The 10,131-nt window shown below is 36.0% G+C and overlaps 1 pseudogene; it reads right to left on the minus strand.

Annotated features, from left to right (window-relative positions):
- Window positions 1-8,210: 8,210 nt before the first annotated feature.
- Window positions 8,211-10,131, minus strand: LOC110267049 (uncharacterized; annotated as a pseudogene).

The following is a 10,131-nucleotide window of genomic DNA, read 5'->3' on the forward strand; positions in this document are numbered from 1 at the left end:
AATTAATCAACCATTGTTGCTTAGTCCTTCAATCCTCGTGGGATCGACCCTCACTCACCTGAGGTATTACTTGGTACGACCCGGTACACTTGCTGGTTAGTTTGTGGTTAAAATTACCGCACCATTAGCTTTAATGTCCCTTTGAGTGAGGATGAATCCGAAGAATTTTCCTACTTCTACTACAAAGGTGCACTTAGTGGGATTTAGCCCCATCTTGTGCATCTTTATTGTGATGAACACTTCTGACAGGTTGGTTAGAAGGCTGGCTTCATCCTTGATTTTAACAAGCATATCGTCTATGTTGACTTCCATTAGCTTTCCCAGGTGATGTGAGAATACTTTGTTCATTAGTTGCTGATATGTTGCCCCAGCATTTTCAACCCAAAGGGCATAACCACATAAAAATAGTTGACTCTAGGGATGATAAAGGACATCTTTTCTTGGTTTGGCTCATATATCAGGATTTGATTATATCTTAGGTTGGTATCCATGAAGGAAAGAAACATGTACCCTAAAGCTGAGTCTACCAAAGCGTCAACGCTAGGTAGAGGGTATGGATCATTTGGGCAAACTTTGTTGAGGTCGATATAATCTATGCACATCCTCCACTTTTCATTTTGTTTCTTTATGAGTACAACATCGACTAACCATAAAGGGTAGTTCACCTCCCTAATAAATCTAGCTTCTAAGAGTGCTTGAACTTGCTCTTCTATAACTTGTGCTCTTTCTGGACTGAGTTTTCATCGTTGCTGTTGTATAGGTTGGGAGACCAGGTACATAGCCAGTTTGTGACCTATGAGATCGGGATGGATGCCCGACATGTCAGAAGCTTTTCACACAAAGAGGTCGGAATTATCTTGTAGGAGCTTGATAAAATCTTCTGTCAGTTTTTTCTCTAAGTTAGCCCCTAAATTAGCGGTGTTCCCGACTTCGTCGCCTATTGTACTTCTTCCTCTTGTTTTTTAGGCTAGGGTCTTGAATCTTCTTGTACCCAGACTCCATTAAGCTTTATTATAGTGACTTCTTTGCCTTTTGAATAGTCTAATAGGTTCAAGCTTTTATTGTAGCACCTTCTAGCCAATTTCTGATTTTCTCTTATAGTTGTTATTCCCTCTAAGGTAGAAAATTTTATGCAAAGATGAGGGGTTGATACCACTGCAACAAGTTGGTTTAAAGTTATCCAACCTATGAAGGCATTGTAAGTTGATGCAACAATGTAGTCTATGTTTCGGTTATTGTCTTCAACCCCTTGCCAAAGGTGGTGTAAAAGGATATGAACCCCAAAAGACGGATAGGAAAATCTCCTAAACCAAAGAGAACGGCTAGGTATGCCTTTAGGTCATTTTCTTCTAGGCCCAGCTTGTCAAAGGTTAGCTTGAATAGGATGTAGGCTCAACTTCCCTTATCCACCAAGATCATGTAAAGGTTTGCATTAGCTAGAATTATTGTTATCACTCCTGAATCATCATACCTGGGTACAACATCTCAGACGTCTTCTTTTGTGAAGGTTATTGTAGGTAGGTTAGGCGTTTCTTCATCTTCTCTGACCTGGTAGACTTTCTTCAGATGCCTTTTGTGAGAGGACTTTGTTATCTCTCCCCTGCAAATCCATTAACAATCATGTGGATGTATCTCTCGAAGGTTTTTTGTGGTCGCTCTCACTTTCTGTCTTCTTCGACTCTTTTTATTTTATTAGTTTCCTCTGGCCATCCAGCAAGATATTTATCCAACCAACCTTTTTCGGCATGCTTTTTCAATCACGTTCTTCAAATCGTAGCAGTCCTTGGTTCAGTGACCATAAATTTTGCGGTACTCACAAGTGATGAGCGGATAATTTATACGCTTTTTGGCATTGTTTTTAAATAGTTTTTAGTATGATTTAGTTAGTTTTTAGTATACTTTTTATTAGTTTTTAAATAAAAATCATATTTCTGAACTTTACTATGAGTTTGTGTATTTTTCTGTGATTTCAGATAATTTCTGGCTGAAATTGAGGGACCTAAGCAAAAATCTGATTCAGGCTGAAAAAGGACTGCAGATGCTGTTGGATTCTGACCTCCCTGCACTCAAAGTGGATTTTTTGGAGCTACAGAACTCCAAATGGCACTCTCTTAATTGCGTTGGAAAGTAGACATCCAGGGCTTTCCAGAAATATATAATAGTTCATACTTTGCCCGAGTTTAGACGATGCAAACTGGCGTTCAACACCAATTCCATGCTGCATTCTGGAGTTAAACGCCAGAAACAGGTTGCAAAGTGGAGTTAAACGCCAGAAACAGGTTACAAACTGGTGTTCAACTCCAAGAGAAGGCTCTACATGTGTAAAGCTCAATGCTCAGTCCAAGCACACACCAAGTGGGCCCCAGAAGTGGATTTTTGCATCATTTACTCATTTCTGTAAACCCTAGTAACTAGTTTAGCATAAATAGGACTTTTTACTATTGTATTTACATCTTTGGATTATCTTTTGATCCTTTGATCACGTTTAGGGGGCTGGCCATTCGGCCATGCCTGGACTTTATCACTTATGTATTTTCAACGGTAGAGTTTCTACACTCCATAGATTAAGGTGTGGAGCTCTGCTGTTCCTCATGAATTAATACAAAGTACTACTGTTTTTCTATTCAATTCAAGCTTATTCCTTCTCTAAGATATCCATTCGTACCCAAGAACATGATGAATGTGATGATTATGTGATGCTCATCATCATTCTCACCTATGAACGCGTGCTTGACAAACACTTCCGTTCTACATGCAAACAAGCTAGAATGAGTATCTCTTAGATATCTAATACAGAGGACCGAGTCTGAGATATTAGAATCTTCGTGGTATATGTTAGAACCCATGGACGGCCATTCTTGAGATCTGAAAAGTCTAAACCTTGTCTGTGGTATTCTGAGTAGGATCTGGGAAGGGATGGCTGTGACGAGCTTCAAACTCGCGAGTGCTGGGCGTAGTGACAGACGCAAAAGGATAGTAAATCCTATTCCAGTATGATCGAGAACCGACAGATGATTAGCCATGCAGTGACAGCGCATTTGACCATTTTCACAGAGAGGATGGGATGTAGCCATTGACAACGGTGATGTCCTACATAAAGCTTGCCATGGAAAGGAGTAGGAATGATTGGATGAAGACAGCAGGAAAGCAGTGATTCAGAGGAACGAAAGGCATCTCTATACACTTATATGAAATTCTCACCAATGAATTACATAAGTATCTCTATCCTAGTTTATATTTTATTTATCTTTTAATTATTAAAACTCTATAACCTTTTGAATCCGCCTGACTGAGATTTACAAGGTGACCATAGCTTGCTTCAAGCCGACAATCTCCGTGGGATCGACCCTTACTCACGTAAGGTTTATTACTTAGACGACCTAGTGCACTTGCTGGTTAGTTGTATCGAAATTGTGAAAAAGAACTAAAATTATGAACGTGCATATTAAATTTTTAGCGCCGTTACCAAGGAATGAACGATCACGATTTCGTGCACCAACAAGCTTCCTCAATTTTGTGGTTTTCTCTATATTGATATATTTTTCAGCTCGCTCTTATACCTCATATAAAAAATTCGAGTGTATCTTCGATATAGACTACGAGAAAGGACCTTCCCTAAGGCCATTAACGACCCCTATGATAGCTGCTTCAGTAGGCAGATTCTGAATCTCCAAACACGCTTTATTGAATATTTTCATCTAGGCCCTGAGGGCTTCTCCGATCTCTTGTTTGGTACCCAAGAGGCTTGGAGCGTGTTTGACTTTGTCCTTCTGGATGGAAAATCGCGTAAGGAAGCCTCTTGCCAAGTTGTAGAAATAGGTGATCGACCTAGGTGGAAGACTGTCAAACCACTTCATTATTGCCTTAGTCAATGTGGTCAGAAAGGCTTTGCACCAAGTTACATCAAAGGCGTTGGCCACATACATGTGACTCTTTAAGTTGCTTAGGTGCTGTCGTGGGTTAGTCGTTCCATCGTAAAGATCCATGTCTGAATTTTAAAGTTTCAAGGGACTTTAGTCTGCATAATTTCTTCTGAGAATGGATTTTCACTCCCTAAGGGTGTGGTTTCTCGATCAGCTCGAGATCTCTTACCCTTGAAATCAGATTTCAATCTCTCCAATTTCTCCTCCAACTTCATGTATCACCCGTACCTCTCTTCGTAGGGCCCACTCGGATTCACGTTGTACTCCAACTCAATCTCAAGTTGTTTCAGCTGACCTTGGTGTCCATGGACCAATCCCATGAGTTCAGGCATCTCTATCTCTCGATCCTCTAGGTCTTTGAATTTTTGAGCCGATCCTCCATCCTTCTGGGATGTTTATGTTTTCGTCCTTGTTAATACCCTTGCCTCTTTCTGTTCATGTGGGTATGACAATTTCTTGATTATCATTAGGTTGTTCTTCCTTATGGGGTCCTGATTCAGATGCAGTGTGTCCATCTTCTAGGTGGTCTTTCGCCATGGTTGGGTGTTGAACTCCGGGTCTCTGGCAACGGTGTCAATATTCCGAGGTTTACCTGAAACGGATGATTTGGGGCTGAATGTGAGGTCTAAATTCTTTATGGTATTGAGTCTGACATCTTCTCTGGTACAATAAAGTCATCTGATGTCTTTGAGTGAGGATGAGGGTGGTACCTGCAAGGAACTCCAATGTTTAAGTTAGCAAAGGTTTGAGACAGGTTTAATGAGTTATGGGTTAAGAAGTACTTGAGTTTGAGAGGGTATTTATACAACAAAAATGATGGCTTAACTATCATTCTTGTAATTCTCCTTCTCTTGTAGTGGCTGATTATCTCTCCTTTTATTTAGGGGTTGTTCAAACCTCATATTTAAATATATGTGTACGTTTGTAGCTGTAGTTAATATTATGCCTATAAAGTTAGACTTATGAGGTCAGGTGCTGGTAAAGTGAGTTTAAATTCTGTAGAATTAGGCTTTATTTATTTTGGGTTGACTGTGAGTTGTGGGTTATGTATGAATAACATACAGTAAGCCACCAAAAAATTTGATAATTTTAGTTAGATTAGATCACATAAAATATCAACAAGAGTTATATAATTAGTGTGCAGTTTGGAACTAATATAAATAGGGTAAATAGTCAAATTAATTCCTGAAAGATCACTAGTTCTCCAAATTAGTCTCTGAATAATTTTTTTAATCAAATTCATCCTTTAAAGATTTTAAAATAGTCATATTAGTCCTTTCGTTACTTTCTTTGTTGATAGTGTCAAAATTTGTTAATGTGCCACGTTAAGTGACATCCCAACACACACCTAAAAATCTTAATTGACTATTAATATAATAAGTTTATAAAATTAGATCAAATCAACCCTAAATTGAGGGATTTCATTGCCTCAAGTTTTTTCCTCAATTAGGTTTTGATTTGATCTAATTTCATAAATTTATTATGTTAATAGTCAATTAAGACTCTTAGGTATGTGTTGGAGAGTTACTTAACATGTTACATTAGCAAATTTTGTCACCATCAACAAAAAAAAATAACAGAAGAACTAGTATGACTAATTTAAAATCTTTAAAAAATAAATTTGATTAAAAAAATTTTCGAAAACTAATTTAAAAAATAAATGATCTTTTAAAGACTAATTTGACCGTTATAAATACCAATCTACTTAATTTTTCAAGTTGACAAGATAGCATAAGAATATATTCAGGAGAGAAAAACAGATAAAGTGCACAAATTTATAACGAAGTAGTCTATAGCTTGGAACTAATCTAAAGTTGGAGCTTTCTTCAGTGGGGAAAGTATCTTCTGGTCCTTGATGGACTAGGTAATAAATGAAATTAATGAAAAATATAGGGTTGGTCCACAATAATAAGAAGTTCACAAATAAACTTCCATTTAACATATAGGGAAAATTTAAATGTAGGGTTAAATTGGGTTGGGGTGAGGGTGAAGTCTTGGTTGGACATCTAAGTGGCAGATGGCACTGCACGACGGAGCAGTGGGAGTGGTAGAGCACTGCCGAAGTAGAGGCGTAGATCAGAACCTGGCCGAGTTCAGGTACACCAGACGGAAGGCAATGGGCGACATGGGAAAACCGTCGACGCAGGCACTGCGGTGGAGAAGTCGGAGGAGCAGCTCCGTAATGAGATCGATGAGCTTCTCCGCCAACAGCACGAGGTCACTCATTACTCTCTCACTAATTACCACACCACTCTACTTCCACTCTCTCCAATTCATTCATCAATTCTGCTTCTTTTTTGTTCAATTTTCTCAGATTACAGAGCGGCTTCATGATCCTCGAGGCCTTTGAAGGGATCCCTTCTCAGCTCCTCGCCGACAACCCTTTCCTCCCCATGTCAATCTCACTCCCCCTCTCCCTTCTTTTCTAGAGCAGAAAATATTATATTTCTTGTAATCTGAGTTTAGGGATTTGGTTAAATAGTGTAATTTGACATACAAGGAGACAGGAATGGACCGGAAGGTCAACCTCCTACTAAACGCTGACTTTCTTCTACTTTTATCAGGGTAATAACATTATAATCTTCTCATTTTCATGTAATTTGGTTCTTTTTGCACATTAGAGGATTAGAATAGATCGTAGGAGGAAGCATATGATATAATTTAAGTTGATTCTGGCTTATTAATTGATAAAGGTAGAGGAGGAGGGAGAATTGATTCAGGATGATCCTGCTCATGCACCGAAGAGTGTTAACACTAATGGGATCAGTGCTACTAATCGAATATCCCGCTTTCTGGTAACTAGAGTTTCACATCAATATTTTGTTGATAAAGGAATAGTTTTGGCAGAATTTTTGAAAATCCATTCTTTTTAGCTGTTTAATCGGACTACAATATTTATCTAAATGTGACTTAATTGTATTATACACAGTTCATTGATGCCGGAATGATGGTTTCTCCTACAGTCTATGCACGACGCAGTCTGTGTTATCTTATTAGCGATATGTATCAAGAAGCACTGAACCATGCAGTACAGATAATAGTGATTTCCCCTATATGGTACATTGCATTTTATTTTGAATCTGTTGCACTTGGAGGACTTGGAATGGAGAATAAAGCACAAGTAGCAATTAAAGAAGCTACAACACTTGAAGCTAAGAAGAGTTCAAATGCTAAAGAAAAGTGAATAAGGCTTTGTACAGATACAAACCTTTCTTACTGATTTATGTTCTACATGATGATGATGACAACCATCACCTCCACAAGATTAATTATTACAAAGATTTCATCATTGAATTACACCATAGATCCACAACAACAAAGTTGAATGTGTTTTTTTAAGACTACTACTTCAAGGAACAGTGATTGGATTAGATGAGTGTTGGTTATGGCACACCCCTTTCCCCTTTTTTGTTGGGCTGGTTAGGATGTTCAATTTAGTTTATGATTTGATTCATTGAAGCATGGCTCCTTACTTCTAGCAAAATTTTTCATTTTTTTTCATTTTATAAAAGGTTGAAAGTGTGAAAAGTAAATAGTTTTGTTGATCATGGCCTTGTATTTTCACTATTTTTTGTTGGAATGCCAAGATATTGTGTTCATTTGTTGGTTCCTTGAATCTTGTGACATCGACGCTTTTGATTGAATGAAAAAAAAAAGTTGGATGAGAAGAAAAAAATGGGAAGAAAAATACCTATAATCTTGTTACTTGGATAAAGAAAGTAAAACTATTTTTTCTTCTTTATCTTTTACTTGATGAAAGGAATTGGAGAAAAAATAATATGTTGGTTGTAGAGAAAAAGTAAGAATAAAGAGCATAAAACATATTAAATGATATTTTAACGATTATTATAGGTGAAGAGTACATATCTAATATTTTTTTGCAGTGTTTTTGTTTTTCCTTTCTTCATCATACTTAAAGTGTCATAATGTTGGATATGCTGCTCATTCAATAATGATGAGAGCTATTTGCTCACTTTACACAATATGAAAGTTGGTTCATAACGAAAATATACACTTGTGAATGCATCATTTTATATGATAGGCAACAGGATCCAAATAAAAAGGGAGAAAAGTTAACAAAAGATAAACGAAATATTTATGCCATTTATGCCATTGGTACTGAACTTGAGTCGGCATACTTTCTCATGTAAAATGAGTATATCGAACATTTCTTGTCATTAAATCATTCTATTAGACAACATTAATTCACATATACAAATGGCTAAAAAGAAAACCTTCACTCAATAAGATGAATCAAATGTTTATGATCATAGTATGCAGATAAGTTCATGGATTCTCTTTGCCGCTGTCTAATTTCGCCAGGTGATTTTTTTGAGACTCTCTTTGATCCGAAAATATACTCCTTCACGGTACTCTAAGCTAAAAGTATTTGCTTCTTAACCTGCCATTAAGATAACATAAACTTAAATAATAAGACTAACAGATGCTCTTAATAAAAACTGTAAATCAAACATGTTCTGAAGCTTTTGGGTTTTGAGAATCCAATTGTAGTAGATTGATGTATTGACATTCAGGCACTTTTGTCAGTGAAGCACATACCATCAAAGGCTCAAATTATGCACTCTATTAACAAGGTTTATTCAGTGATACTTGAAAAGGTGACTCAAATGAGGAAATTAATTTTCAGAGTACAACTAGAAAAGAGGTTCTAGAAATAGCATTCTAATTACAAAAGGCACATACTTATCTCTATTGCAAGGCCATAGTTTCTAATATACATAGTTAGTTATTAGTGCAACATTTTACAGCTCATCCACAAGCAATTGCACGTACTTGCAAAAATGAAAGTATTGATATTTGATTATTTGAATAGTTTTTGAGAAGGGAACCATGCACGAGGAGAATAATCATGGTGGTCCAACCCCAAATTCATCAGTAGATTCTGAATAAAGTTTCAAATTGAGATCAGCATTCATCCAATAGGTATCAATTTGAATACCTCAGAAACACTCCTTTGTTCAAAGTTTTCCGAATAGAATATGATAATAACCAATACCAAATTAGATGAGCTAACTTGAGCTTTGTTTGAGACAAAAAATTCCAAATTGCAGCCATGAAACTTGCAACTAATAAGTAATAGCCCATAAACCAGAAAATCAACTGAGAAGTTTGGGAAAAACTAGAACATCTATCCAATAATAATAACAAGAGTAAAGTATTGTTTTTGTCCCCAACGTTTGGTGTAAGTCCTAAAGTTGTCCCTAACGTTTCAATCGTCCTATTTAAGTCCCTAACGTTTCAAAATTGACTCAATGTTGTCCTGCCGTTAGGAATCCATTAACAGAATTGACGGCAGGACAAAATTGAGACGATTTTGAAACGTTAGGGACAAAAACGATACATAAAAATAAATTTTAATTTAATTTTATCTTTCAATATTAATTTTTTATTGTACATAATATTCAATTATTTTTTAATTACATCTAAATAAATTACATTTAATCACATTACTTTTATTTTAAATAAATTTATTTTTTTATAATTTTAAAGAATTTTGATATATTAGAGACAAGGTATAATTTATATTTTATTGTATATATATTATTTTTTCTTTTCTGCAAGTTTATATACTAGTCATTTTACAAACATTTCATAATAACTAAAAATCTTTAAGAGTAAAATTATAAAAAATTAATTTATTTAAAATGAAAGTAATATGATTAAGTGTAATTTACTTAGATGTGATTAAAAAATAATCAAATACTATGTATGGTAAAAAATTGATATTATTGAAGGATAAAATTAAAATTTATTTCTATGTATCATTTTTGTCCCAACGTTTTAGTCCTATTTATGTCCCTAACGTTTCAAAATCGTCTCAATTTTGTCCCGCCGTCAATTCTGTTAATGGATCCCTAACGGCAGGACAACATTGAGTCAATTTTGAAATGTTAGGGACTTAAATAGGACGATTGAAACGTTAGGGACAACTTTGAGACTTACCCCAAACGTTAGAGATAAAAACGATACTTTACTCTAATAACAATAATATAGAAAAGGAACCAAATGAAGAAAAGGGTAAAGATTAAAGCTTTTGAATGATAGAAAAAGAAAGATTACACACAGGGTCGAGAGCGTTGGTCTGAGGTCCATAATCAGCAGTCAAGAGGAAATAGGAAGCGGTGACGGTTGCAGCAATGGTTACCCTTTTCACTAGCTTCTCCGTTTTTGGACTCAACAAACTCAT

Source organism: Arachis ipaensis, chromosome B9 (genome assembly GCF_059453495.1).
Source record: "Arachis ipaensis isolate K30076 ecotype BB chromosome B9, ASM5945349v1, whole genome shotgun sequence".
Taxonomy (NCBI): domain Eukaryota; kingdom Viridiplantae; phylum Streptophyta; class Magnoliopsida; order Fabales; family Fabaceae; genus Arachis; species Arachis ipaensis.